Raw genomic sequence first — 14972 nt, forward strand, 5'->3', positions numbered from 1 at the left:
GTATAAAATCTCTGTCTCAGTGTCACTCTCTTACCATGGAATTTCCCCAGAGTAAAAAATCGTCTGTTGATGGTTGAAAAGCTTCATCACCTCAAGGGTACACCTGGCCATTTTGGATGGGGGAAATAAAGTGACATGGAGCTCAGCTTATAGTAAATAATGTGTGTGTGTATTGAGAAGAAGCAGTGTTTTTGCATCACAGCCCTTATCTGACTGAACACTGTATTTGCTACAGCTGTTTTTTTAAGGTTAAATACATGTAGGCCTATTAGGGTACAAATAAAACATTGTAGAAATATTGAAAGTAAAATCACAGCCTATCATCCCCTCTGTAAAAAATAACATTTAACAAAACACATTGCGTAACAGTCAATTTAGACTACACTAGACTTCCCACGGTTCCTAAGTAAATAAATTCAATATTGCAGTGTTTTCTTTTATATAAGACATTTTGCGTGCCATATAAGGTCAATATGCCGTGAAGGAGTCAACCATCCAGTGGTGGGTTTCAGCATTGTCCCAGCATGCCCTATAAACCTGACAGTGGGGATAGCAGCTCATACTTGCCTGGCTGTTTCCTCGGCCTCTGGTTGACCCATTTGACCAGCCTAAACAAGCCAGTGCCCTCTAGTCTACTGGGCCAATGTTCAACCACTCCATCCAGATGCTTGCAAGCAATTAGACATCCACATGCAAAGCAGCAGGAGGGGGGCTAGGGAAGGGGAGGGGGAGGTTACTTTAGGGCGTTTGGCACTGTTGCCATAGAAAAGCCGACAGTCACTCTGCTGCCTGCATCCAGCTTGAAGAAAGGTCAGGTAGATCATCTGTCTTTTGTTCATTTTTCTTTTTTTATTCTCCTTGACCTCTTGCTTCGCTACGGTTGCCTGGGTAAAAACTGAATCTTACTTTTTTTACAGACTTGTGGAAGAACAGGAAGGTGCATTTGCATTTCAACACAACATTTTACAACAAATAGACAATAGCTGTGAAGGGTATGTGAGGATTAAAGTTGATGATGTGTTTTAGTGTTATTTGCATGTCTTGTTATTGGAGATGTGGTTGTGAAGCCGAACATTATTGTTCAACGTCTCATGCCTTTGCAACCAGAGGAAATTTCAAAATGTATGTCACGCTTGACTTTTTTTCACATTGTGCCTCCATGCATACTAACCTAATAACCATTTATTAATGCTTTGGACCAAAGTCCAAAACATAAGACAACATGGAACATAACCATAATTAGGAATCATCATAATGATGTAGGAGTGCAGACTACGTCAAACCCAATACTCCCCATGTCCCCCAGCCCTCTGCACCCAGCCCCCATCCCTGTGACACAGGAACCCTCAGGCCTGACCCCCATAGCACGGGCAGGCATTTGATTTGTGTCCTGATCCATCAGCCCCTCCACAGGAACAACTGTCCTGCCCCATTGTGAAGAACCAAGGGGAGGTGGGACAACCTCTTTTCACCCACTACCCAATCATCTCTGCCCCCATCCTCATTTCAAAATGTACAAGACATCAGGTCATTGCTGTCTGTCCAGTGTCTACCCTTTCTCTCGACACAACCGCCCTCTCGCTCCCTCTCTTTCATATGGTTCCCCGAGGTTGAGCTGTGGTTGTGTTTTTTAACCAAGTACGTCCAATGTCGTCATGCGTTCTATTAGCCCTGCGCATCCATTTTGCACCAGTCAAACCTCCTATTCTTGTTGTGGTTCAGATCAACATGTTGCTAGCAGAGAAATGGCTAACCGGAGAGAGAGAAACTGTACTGCCTCCACCCGCCTTGTTTTCATCTGAACTGCGTCGTCGACCCGAGTGTGTCGGAATCATTCTTGACATGCTCCACTGCCTCTCTCCCTCTCTCTCTTTTTAATGTTTGATGTCTCTGGAGGGAGAGAGAGGCAGGAGAGAGGAATGAAAGACGACGTTGGGAGAGAGAGGCAGGAGAGAGGAATGAAAGACTACACGAGAGCAAGAGAGAGAATTAAAGCGGGAGTGAGAGCGAGGGAAAGTGTGCAAGAGAGAAAGAGTGAGGGGGGAAGCTGTGAGAGTGATCAGCATTTAGCCAATGAGTGCCCCCCATAGATAGATGGTGTATTGAGTGATCAGGTTGTCTGATGGACAGACTTGGGTAGCTCAGGAAAGTGTGAGATGCAGACCTGGGTCCAAATAGTATTTGAAATCTTTCAAATACTATGACTGCTTGATTGATTCTGCCTCGAGATGGGTGGGTTTGCACTTTTGGGTCTATTCCATTGGTTCCATTGTGTCATGCAGGGCCCATGCATCCCAAAAATCTGAATGTGCATTAAGTATGTAAGGAAAGATGGGGGGTGGTCAGGAATAGGGGTTAGGCCTCCAATTTTAGCAATTTTCTGACACCTGAAACAACTTTTTCCTGCGATCTGAGCCATAATCATAATGCTTAATTTTATGTAAGATTTTTATTTTTTTAAGAAACAAAATATGTTTCTCTGTAAAAATCTGGATAAAAGATTGAAAGGAATGTGAGTCTTATTCAGTACATTTAGTAATTGCTTGCTTCTCTAAAGTCTACCAATCTTGCCAGCAGGTATGCCAGCTAAGCTAGTTAGACAAGCTAGCGCTAACTTGGTTGACAGCCTGAAATGGCTTCTTGGTTGCTAGTTATGAGGTTGGGAGATTGGGAACCTGTCTGGACTAGCTAAAGCCAACTTCATAAAATTGCTAGCTGGCTAGTATTATTACAGAGAAACAACAACAAAACATGTAACGTGGTCCTCTGTAGCTCAATTGGTAGAGCATGTGCCCCCTCAGATTTGTCGTGAGGGGGCACGTGCACATTTTTCTCCTATGGGCAATGCCGCCTCTGGTGCCAGGAAAGCTCAATCGAAGACAGTACAGTATGAAGATAGGCAGAAACGGCTTCTTCAGTAGAAATTCCTGATCACACTTGTATGCAATGTCATGGCGACGTTGGCTAGCTAAGCTCATGCGCAGAAATGCTTCATCGGGACTAAGGGGTCGTCTCGCGCCAAACTGTGCATTTACAGGCCATCAAATCAAAGGCACTCCTTCAATATAACGTTGTTTTTTTTTACAAAAATGAAAACATGTCAGTTTGTCACTTTCACGTGGTTGGATATGAATATGTTCAACTACTTAAGACAATGGCTCAAATCTAGCTTGTGCCTTTAGATTTTGAGAAAATTAACAACTAAGGAAGAATTTTTCACTTCTCATTGACTTCTCAAACCCCGGCCTGGTCTGTTTTGCAAGCGTTCCCGGAAGTCTTACGATGTTACGCCTCTGGGTTTAGAAACTCTATGGCTCAATCAAGCACATCTAAAGTATTTGAAAAGGGTTGAATACTATTTGAACCCAGTGCTGTGTGTGTGATGTAGCTGTTATGGTCTTCGTTCTCGCTGGGCTGTAGTTTCAGATAATAGGATGCTAAGGCTAGTCTAGCTAACACCTAAAACTTTATCCTCCTGACTTCAGAGTCTGGAATGACTATGATGTTGTCGGCACAATGCGTCGACAATAAAGGGGGCTGTGCTTTTACTGTTTGGTTCACCTCTGTGTCTTTATCACTCAAACACCCAGCCACACACAGCCCCCAACGCGGCCCTTTAAATTATAATGGTTGGATTTTCAAATCCAAACAACGAGAGGTCTCAACCCCTGAGAAAAAAATTACATATTAGAGAACAAATCAAACCTGTTGCACAATTTATGAGTAAATATTGCATTAACAAACGGCCTCCTTTCCAGACCACTGTGGTCAAAGCTCTCCGTGCGCTGTGAGTCACGTCGGTTGCGTCAGCCAGGCTATGCTAAGGTTCCACTGACCCCTAACCTCCCAGCCACAGTATACCCTCGATGGTATAAATCTATTCAAATAAAATGTATTTGTCACATGTGTTGAATACAACGGGTGTAGACCTTACCGTGAAATGCTTACTTACAAGCCCTTAACCAACAATGCAGTTTAAGAAAGAGTTAAGAAAATATTTACCAAATAAACTAAAGTAAAAAATAATAAAAAGTAACACAATAAAATTACAATAAGGAGGCTATATACAGGGGTACCGGTACCAAGTCAATGTGCGGGGGTACAGGTTAGTCGAGGTAATTTGTACATGTAGGTAGGGGTTAGTGAAATGTGAAAGAACACATTTTCTAGTGTGTGAATCTTCTGCATAGTAAGAAGTTGGCTACATTTGGTAAATCCAGCGGTGTGTTTCAGTGGCAAAAACAAACTTTTAATTCTAAAACTGGGCCACCATTTTGTTAAATTGTTGTCAGGCTACTGTTTTGGTTGGTTGGTGTGCTGCAGTATTCTAGTCAGGCAGAGAAGGGCCTGCATAGGCCTCTGTTGTTCGTACTTTCAACCAGAGCCCCAGTGTAACTCGTAACGTTTTCCCCTCTTCATCTTTCAGAGATCTGCCAGACAATCCCAATGTAGAATGGAGCATCTCAATGGCCCCCTCTTTAATCCTGAAGCACATCAGAGCACACTCCATCAACCTGGTATGATGATCAACTCATCACTGAATCTCACTATTATTTCTCATCCTGAAAAATGCTAGAAAATTTGTTTAGACTGTTGTGTGAATCGGTTTTTGCACCACATTTTTCTGATCATTGTCAATAGTGTTTTGTATCTGCGTATGTCTCTCACAGGCTTCCCAAGATCCACCGATAATGAAATGAAAGAGGGCCATGTCTTTCTTTCTTTGTATTAACCCCACATTACATGTAAATTAGCCTAATCCCAGATTGGTTTGTGCTGTCTGTTTTGTCAATTTCTATAGTCATTGTCATGCAAAATAATGGCAATGAGCATAGGAGTTGGCAAGACGGCGCAAACTGATCTGGGACTTGGCTACATGTAAACATCTCTCAGGAACAACATGGCTGCCGTCTGTAGCAGCAGAATGTGGTTGTGGTGCTGGTTGGAGCTCGGGTCATTGTTGGCATGTTTAGTTGTTACAGGACATTTACCAAAAGGAATTTGATCTGTGTTTTTTATCAAAGACAAAATTATATTGGATGGTCATGTCTTCCCCATCCTGTTAAGGATAATGCACAAAGATGAACTAGATCATAAAAGAGACTACAGAAATATAATATTTCACTTTTCCCATAATATAACCTATTCCTCCTATTGGTTTACTGCTGTTAGAGTTTTTAGCATGTTAAGTCCAAGCCTAGAATAAGCAAAGAAAGAGTTAAAGCAGATATCCACCGCTCTCCCCTCTTGGAAGCCATTGTTATTATCTGTTTGCTTTGGCAACAACAAATATTTCTAGAAACTGGTGTTTATGTGTAATTATATATATTTTTCTCTTCCAAGTAGGGCTGGGAATTGCCAGGAACCTCACGATACGAAATTATCACAGCACTTAGGTGCCGATACGATATGTATTGCGATTCGATACTGTGATTTTATTGCGATTCGATGTTCCAAACATATTGCTCACCGTATGTCTTCTACAGAGGAACAAGAGAGAGCCATGAGAAAATGAGTTTTAATCAGTCATGGAAATAAAAGTTCTGAAAACGATGGAGAACAAGCTCTGAATAAAAAATACTGGAGTTTTGGTGCAGCTACACCAAACTAGCACAAATTATATTGCGATATTGTCAAAAATGATACAGTACGATATATCGTCAAAAATAATATCGATTCACTCCCCCCCCCCCCCCCATCACTACTTCTAAGCCACCTCTGGCAGATTTTATATATCTCCCCTCAGGCCAGTACATGGGTTAGATTAGAAGGTGGGTGGTGTCCTACTTTATGTTTGGTTTCAGGGGCATAGTCATGGTCAGCATTTAGCCTCTGCCTCACTCACTCTCAAACTACTGCGTCTTTAGTCAAGTAATTATTCTTTCTCTTTGACCTGCTTTTTCCCATCTCCCCTTAGTTCTCTTGTGAACATGCATGCAGGCAGAAAAAGGCTCTTAGATATCATTTTTGAGGGAGTGTGCAATTAGCATGCTGACTCCAGGAATGTCCACCAGAGCTGTTGCCAGAGAATTGAATGTTAATTTCTCTACCATAAGCCACCTCCAACATTGTTTTCGAGAATTTGGCAGTACGTCCAACAGGCCTCATAACTGCAGACCACGTGTAACCACACCAGCCCAGGACCTCCACATCTGCTTTCTTCACCTGCGGGATCATCTCAGACTAGCCACCCGGACAGCTGATTAAACTGTGGCTTTGCAGTACCGAAGAATTTCTGCAGAAACTGTCAGAAAACTGTCTCCGGGAAGCTCATCTGCGTGCTTGTCGTTCTCACCAGGGTCTTGACCTGACTGCAGTTTAGTGCCGTAACCGATTTCAGTGTGCAAATGCTCACCTTCGATGGCCACTGGCACGCTGGAGAAGTGTGCTCTTCATGGATGAATCCCGGTTTCAACTTTACTAGGCAGATGGCAGACAGCATGTATGGCGATGTGTGGGCAAGCGGTTTGCTGATGTCATCGTTGTGAACAGAGTGTCCCATAGTGGCAGTGGGGCATTTTATCAATGGCAATTTGAATGCACAGAGATTCCGTGATGAGATCCTGAGGCTCATTGTCTTGCCATTCATCCGCCACCATCACCTCATGTTTCAGCATGATAATGCACGGTCCCATGTGGCAAGGATCTGTACACAATTTGTACAACAGAGTGCTCCAATTCCCGCCAATATCCAGCAACTTCACACAGCCATTGAAGAGGAGTGGGACAACATTCTGTTGATTGTAGCCTGTGGAATGTTGTCCCACTCCTCTTCAATGGCTGTGTGTACTGATCAACTCTATGCAAAGGAGATGTGTCGCGCTGCATGAGGCAAATGATGGTCACACCAGATGCTGACTGGTTTTCTGATCCATGCCCCCTACTTTTTTTGTGACCAACAGATGCAGAAATTATTAAATAGTTTACAACCCATGTTTGTAGATTAGGGCTTAATGAATTTAACTCAGTAATGTCTTTGAAATTGTTGGAATATTTTTGTTCAATGTATTTATTTTGCATATAGCATACATTTCACATTGATATTTGATAGCTATCTTATGTTATGGCATAAAGTATCTTCAAATTAATACTTTTGTTGTTTCAGGTGCTGACCTTCGATGGAAGAGGAGTGGCCATAGCAATCACACTGCCATCTACAAGTCTATCAGGTACGAACTAGACTAGACTATGTCCTTAAAACACTGTCCGTCATTGTAAGGCGGACCTGTGTGTGTCCTTTAGATTTAATTGTATTTTAATAGTGTGTTTTTGATCCGTTTGTGGCAAGCACATGCCGTCCCAAGGGAAGTACTCTAGGAAACACATATTGTCCACAGATCCAGGACCTATGCCAGGAACCAGCCCTGTAGGCTACATTCCTAGACACCATAATTATAAAGCATACACACACCACATGCTAAACATCTCTGCTCACATTAACCTCCCTTCCCCCCAACCCCCTATAAACACGCACGCACACACACATACAAAAGCACATTGTTACATAGTTGAGAGGTCGACCAAACCCACACTCCACCGCTGGATCTGCAGATGGCCCTGCTCTCAGAAACCCACATAAAATCACTTCCTAACGAGAGTAGGGAGGAGAACTAGCGAATGAGAGAGGAGGTCTGGAGAACTGGAGAGGACACCAGTCCAACAGTTGCATCAGACTATTGTGAAATGAAATGAAGAATGTTTGGTCGTGTCATAGTCTCCTGTGATGATAAACTAATACATGATAAAAATGTAGTAGCTGGCCAGCACCCACAGGAGATTTGGTTTTGGGTTCCCTCAGGAATTATTGTGATGTGTACATAGCTACATTACAGTGTAGTAAGGTTTACACAGTGAGTGAAGAAAACACTGAAATGAGTATGATATGTTACGTTTGGTATGGTTATATAAGACAGATGATTACTTAAGGCAAGGTCAGGGTGTATAACGTGAATGTCTAGCAACCCAAAGGTAACGTTAGCCACCTAGCATAGAATTCGTAACATATCATACGTTTAGCAAATTCGTAACATATTGTACTTTTTGCAAATTCGTAACATATAATACGAAATGGGTGATGGAAATTCAGAAATTAATACATGCCATGTAAATCTCAGATTTACGTACATAATAATATGAAATGCTCCAAGACCAGGTTGTTCTGAGCTGAGCCTCCATGGCTCTCCTCCAACACCCAGACCTCATCTCTTGTCTGGGAAGATGAGTGTGTTGTGTTGTCCAGATCACATCCCATGATTCCCATTAGACTTAGACCCACAAGTGATGCACACCGTTTTCTCCACCATGCCAAATCCTCAGGATTTGCTGTGTGGAGTTTTATTTTTGTCTCTTGGTTAAAAAAAACATTGTGGAAGTGAATGTATAAGGCCATCTGTATTTCATCAACTTGGATTAAGTCTCCAATGAGAGCCTGTACTGAACAGGGAAGAGGAGGAGTGAAGCGTTCTCTAGCTTTCAGTCACTGATGAGAGTGGAAGAGGAGAGGGAGAGTTACTGTAGCGACTGTGAAATGTGACATGGAACATCCAGAGACCATAATCCATCCATAAATTACCATGAACCACATGACAATTCATTAGAAAACATCAACAGGTTGACAACCATCCCCAATGGCATATTATCTTATTCCTAACATTTCAGAGGTTACTTTGCTGCCTTGATACTTTCCCTTGTGAAGGCTTAAAGATGCTGACCTTTTACCCATTTGAGCTGCAGCCAGGGAAACGGAACCTTCGGGTTTAATATGGCTGGAAGGGCCATACTGTGTCCTGATAATTATTGTGTATTGTTCACTCATACAAAGTCTTTCACTGCCCAGAACTTTGGCAATGTAATTAGTTCCCAGTCCAGATTTTATTTAACTATTTGTCTCATAGGAAAACCTGGGGAAAGCAAGTAAGCCTATGTGTAGGATTTTCTTGCAAGTCAAAGTTTGTCTGCTTAGTCCTCAATAACTACTGGGTTTTTTTCTTGCCCCTCCCAACAGCTATCTCGCTTCCACTGGGAAAGTTCCAGATGGTGAGTATTTTTTATTTTACCGAGCCCTTATCAGAAATTACATATCTTAAACCATTTGCATCAGTTACATGATATGTTGCATGTTGGTAAATTGAGTTTTGAACTACAAATCTAAACTGGTACACGTATAAGCTCGTAAGGACAACAAGGGAGAACTGATCTAAAGCAGTGTAGTTGGAACTGGAGCCTAAGAAAAGACCGCCATCTAGTGTTGAAATGAGTGTGTGTCGCTTGCACTTAGTCAGCTGGTGGCAGTAGGGAGTAGATGGGGACACAACAAACTAGGTGATATTCCTGTAATTGTAAATAGACTGAATATGAATGAAGTACCTAAAAATCCTGCAGGACTTTATTCTTAGTCAGCCTATTCACAATTACAATAATAAAAGACAGAGGGCATTTTACAAGTGGACCTATAACTCCCCTTTATCACAGTCGCCATTTGTCTCTTTCTCCCGACTGGATGTGAATCTATTGCCATACAACAACCCCCTCCCTCCTCTGTTACACTTGTATTTCCGCCAACACTTTATGGCTTTGGCCTTTGTAAGATAGTGGAACCACATCATCATAGCCCCTCCTAAAGCTTTGCACTGCTCAGGCCAGGGTCCAACTTTTAAACTCCTCTTAATGTAGCAGATGGGCAGATCTCTCTCGTTAACTCCATCTTGGCCAAGATTAATCTGCCTGACTGCCTGACTGATTCAAACCTTCCTCTTACATAATATTCAGACCCTTGAACCCAGCTGTCTGGATCTTGACTCTTATTTGTAAATGAAGTAGTTACTGCTATTACTAGATACATTATGGCTCACAGTAGAAAATATTGCATGTTTTAGAGTGACACTTTCTTGATCACTGTTTTGAACAAATAAGACCATTTACCACTCTGTACCCTGTCCTCCTTTCCCTTAACCTAGGGAACAGACGAGAGAGATGACACATTTCTATTACTATAGGATGTGAGATCAAACTGTTCATTACAATTTATTTTTATTTTTATAATTTCACCTTTATTTAACCAGGTAGGCCAGTTGAGAACAAGTTCTCATTTACAACTGCGACCTGGCCAAGATAAAGCAAAGCAGTACGACACAAAAAACAATACAGAGTTACACATGGAATAAACAAACGTACAATCAATAACACAATAGAAAGGTGTGTGCATTTGCATACAGTGTGTGCAAATGAGGTAAGATTAGGGAGGTAAGGCAATAAATAGGCCGTAGTGGCGAAGTAATTACAATTTAGCAATTAAACACTGGAGTGATAGATGTGTAGAAGATGAATGTGCAAGTAGAGATACTGGGGTGCAAAGGAGAAAGAAAATTTCAAAAATAACAATATGGGGATGAGGTCGTTGGATGGGCTATTTACAAGTGGGCTATGTACAGGCGCAATGATCTGTAAGCTGCTCTGACAGCTGATTTCTGCCAGGACCCTTTTATTTAATTATGAGCATTGTTGAGAGAGGGATGTTTTTTCACTACTAGTTGATTAGCTGTAAACATGCCACACCCAGACCTTCAAGTGTGCTTTCACATTGGTACTCTGGATTCGGTGATGAGCGGGAGAGATAAGCCTCAATGTGATTCTAAAGCTTGTTAGCAAAGCTGCATACTATTCTCCCCTCTCATTTTCACTAGATTACCTAAAGCCTCTTTTGCCCCGTGAACCATTTACTGTAGATATCCAAGTTTCACAGTCTCCTTAAAATATGTAAATGATCAGTGTTTTTCATAGACATGTTGCTTAATAAGGCTAGCCACCACACCCTCATAGGGTAATTGTTTTCCCATAATCATATCACAATCAACTTTTACCAGTTGAATGTAGACAAAAATATAATACTTCTTTGTATTAAAAGTTCTCTGAAATATTTTATTAGAATATGCAAATTGCACAGTATGTAATTACAGTGCATTTGGAAAATATTCAGACCCCTTAACTTTTTCCACATTTTGTTACATTACAGCCTATTCTAAAATGGATTAAATAAAATACAAAATCCTGATAAATCTACACACAATACCCTATAATGACAAAGCCAAAACAGGTTTTCAGAAATTTTAGCAAATTTATAAAATATTTTAAAAAGAAACCTTACAGTCGTATGAAAAAGTCTGGGCACCCCTCTGAGGCGGCATAATAATTTACTCTGTCGTCACAGAAAAGGATCACAGTGACATGCCATTCATTTTCTAATAAAAGCTGAGTACTGGGGTATTGTCCAGACAAAGATTTTTAGTGTAGCAATATTAAGTTGTATGAAATTAAATCAGATGTGAAAAATAGGCTATGTAAGAATTTGGGCACCCTTGTCATTCTGTTGATTTGAATACCTGTAACTACTTAGCACTGATTAATTGGAACACACAATTGGTTTGGTGAGCTCATTAAGCCTTGAACTTCATAGACAAGTGCATCCAATCATGAGAAAAGGTATTTAAGGTGGCCAATTGCAAGTTGTTGTTTTCTTTGACTCTCCTCTGAAGAGTGGCAACATGGGGGCCTCAAAACAACTCTCAAATGACCTGAAAACAAAGATTGTTCAACATTATGGTTTAGAGGAAGGCTACAAAAAGCTATCGCAGAGATGTCAGCTGTCAGTGTCCACTGTGAGGAACATAGTGAGGAAATGGAAGACAACAGGCACAGTTCTTGTTAAGGCCAGAAGTGGCAGGCCAAGTAAAATATCGGAGAGGCAAAGGCGGTCAAAAATGAGAACGGTCAAAAACAGCCCACAGACCACCTCCAAAGACCTACAACATCATCTTGCTGCAGATGGTGTCACTGTGCATCGTTCAACAATTCAGCGCACTTTGCACAAGGAGAAGCTGTATGGGAGAGTGATGCGGAAGAAGCCTTTTCTGCACACACGCCACAAACAGAGTCGCTTGAGGTATGCAAATGCACATTTGGACAAGCCAGTTTCATTTTGGAATAAGGTGCTGTGGACTGATGAAACAAAGATTGAGTTATTTGGTCATAACAAGGGACGTTTTGGCGGCAAAAGAACACAGCATTCCAAGAAAAACACTTGCTACCCACAGTAACATTTGGTGGGGGTTCCATCATGCTGTGTGGCCAGTTGAGGGTCGCATGGCTTCCACTCAATATCAGCAGATTCTTGTGAATAATGTTGAAGAATCAGTCACAAAGTTGAAGTTACGCCGGGGCTGGATATTTCAACAAGACAACGACCCAAAACACTGCTCAAAATCTACCCGGGCATTTATGCAGAGGAACAAGTACAATGTTCTGGAACGGCCATCCCAGTCCCCAGCCTGAATATCATTGAGAATCTGTGGGATGATTTGAAGCGGGCTGCCCATGCTCGGCAACCATCAAACCTAACTGAACTGGAGATGTTTTGTAAGGAGGAATGGTCCAAGATATCTTCATCCAGAATCCAGACACTCATTAGAGGCTATAGGAAGCGTCAAAAGGCTACTAAATATTGATGTGATTTTTCTATTGGGGTGCCCAAATTTATGCACCTGTCTAATTTTGTTTTGATGCATATTGCACATTTTCTGTTAATCCAATAAACCTAATTTCACTACTGAAATATTACTGTGTCCATCAGTTATTTGATAGATCAAAATGAAATTGCTGATCCAAACACCCAATTATTTATAAATGGAAATCATGGAAATTGTCAGGGGTGCCCAAACTTTTTCATACGACTGTATGTAAATAAGTATTCAGACCCTTTGCTATGAGAATCGAAATTGAGCTCATGTCCATCCTGTTTCCACTGATCATTCTTGAGATGTTTCTACATCTTGATTGGAGTCCACTTGTAATAATTCAATTGATTGGACATGATTTGGAAAGTCACAAACATGTCTATATAAGGTCTCACAGAGCAAAAACCAAGCCATGAGGTTGAAGGAATTGTCCATAGAGGTTCGAGACAGGATTGTGTCAAGGCACAGATCTGTGGAAGGGTACCAAACAATTTATGCAGCATTGAAGGTCCTCAAGAACATAGTACCCTCCATCATTCCTAAATGGAAGAAGTTTATAAGCCACCAAGACTCTTCCTAGAGCTGGCCGGCCGGCCAAACGGAGCAATCGGGGAAGAAGGGCCTTGGTAAGGGCGGTGACCAAGAACCCGATGGTCACTCTGACAGAGCTCCAGAGTTCCTCTTTGGAGATGAGAGAACCTTCCAGAAGGACAACTGTCTCTGCAGCACTCCACCAATCAGGCCTTTATGGTAGTGGCCAGATGGAAGCCACTCTTCAGTAAAAGGCACATGACAGCCCGCTCGGAGTTTGCCATAAGGCACCTAAAGATTCTCAGACCATGAGAAACAAGATTCTCTGGTCTGATGAAACCAAGATTGAACTCTTTGGCCTGAATGCCAAGCGTCACGTCTGGAGGAAACATGGCACCATCCCTACGGTGAAGTATAGTGGTGGCAGCATCATGCTGTAGGGATGTTTTTTAGTGGCTGGGACCAGGAGACTAGTCAGGATCGAGGGAAAGATGAATGGAGCAAAGTTCAGAAAGATCCTTGATGACAACCTGCTTCAGAGCGCTCAGGACCTCCAGGGCAAAGGTTCACCGTCCAACAGGACAACAACCCTAAGCACACAGCCAAGACAACGCAGGAGTGGCTTCGGGACAAGTCTCTGAATGTCATTGAGTGGCCCAGCCAGAGCCCGGACTTGAACCCGATCGAACATCTCCGGAGAGACCTGAAAATAGCTGTGCAGCAACACTTCCCATCCAACCTGACAGAGCTTAAGAGGATCTGCAGAGAAGAATGGGAGAAACTCCCCAAATAGAGGTGTGCCAAGCTTGTAGTGTCATACCCAAGAAGACTAAAGGCTGTAATCGCTGCCAAAGGTGCTTCAACAAAGTACTGAGTAAAGGGTCTAAATACTTATGTAAATGTGATATTTCTCTTTTTTATTCTTTGTCATAATGGGGTATTGTGTGTAGGGAAAAAAACGATGTAATCCATTTTAGAATAAGGCTGTAACGTAACAAAATGTGAAGAGAGTGAAGAGGTCTGAATACTTTCCGAATGCACTGTAAATATGTGCATATTTACATAGCGCAAATTAATTTATCTGGAAACTGGATGAAGTCAGCCTAATTATTTTGGTTTAATTTTGTTAAAACACTCAAAGACCGGACTTGTCCAGAGCAAATTGTGAATTAATACTTTTTTCATCTTTCTATCTGTAAAATACTTTAAATGCGTTTTTTGGTGCATTTTTTAAAAAGAAAATGTTATCTAGAATATATGTTTTACAACATAATGTATTAAACATTTCCTCTGGGCAAGTCTGAAAAATACACAGTTGAAGTCAGAAGTTTACATACACTTAGGTTGGAGTCATTAAAACTCGTTTTTCAACCAGTCCACAAATTTCTTGTTAACAAACTATAGTTTTGGCAAATCGGTTAGGACATCTACTTTGTGCATGACACAATATATTTTTCGAACAATTGTTTACAGGCAGATTATTTCACTTATAACTCACTATCACAATTCCAATGCGTCAGAAGTTTACATACACTAAGTTGACTGTGCCTTTAAACAGCTTGGAAAATTCCAGCAAATGATGTCAATGCTTTAGAAGCTTCTGCTAGGCTAATTGACATCATTTGAGTCAATTGGAGGTGTACCTGTGGATGTATTTCAAGGCCTACCTTCAAACTCAGTGCCTCTTTGCTTGACATCATGGGAAAATCAAAAGAAATCAGCCTAGACCTCAGAAAGAAAATGTAGATCTCCACAAGTCTGGTATCCAAAACCCTTAAGGTACAACGGTCATCTGTGCAAACAATAGCACACAAGTATAAACACCATAGGACCACGCAGCCGTCATATTGCTCAGGAAGGAGACGCATTCTGTCTCCTAGAGATGAACGTACTTTGGTGTGAAAAGTGCAAATCAATCCCAGAACAACAGCA

General features: G+C 41.6%; 1 pseudogene; it reads left to right on the plus strand.

Annotated features, from left to right (window-relative positions):
* LOC106603508 (N-acetylglucosaminyl-phosphatidylinositol de-N-acetylase-like) overlaps positions 1-9976 on the plus strand; it is a 37132-nt pseudogene extending 27156 nt beyond the window's left edge.
* The last annotated feature ends 4996 nt before the right edge of the window (positions 9977-14972 follow it).

Source organism: Salmo salar, chromosome 04, assembly GCF_965601325.2.
Source record: "Salmo salar chromosome 04, fSalSal1, whole genome shotgun sequence".
Taxonomy (NCBI): Eukaryota; Metazoa; Chordata; class Actinopteri; order Salmoniformes; family Salmonidae; genus Salmo; species Salmo salar.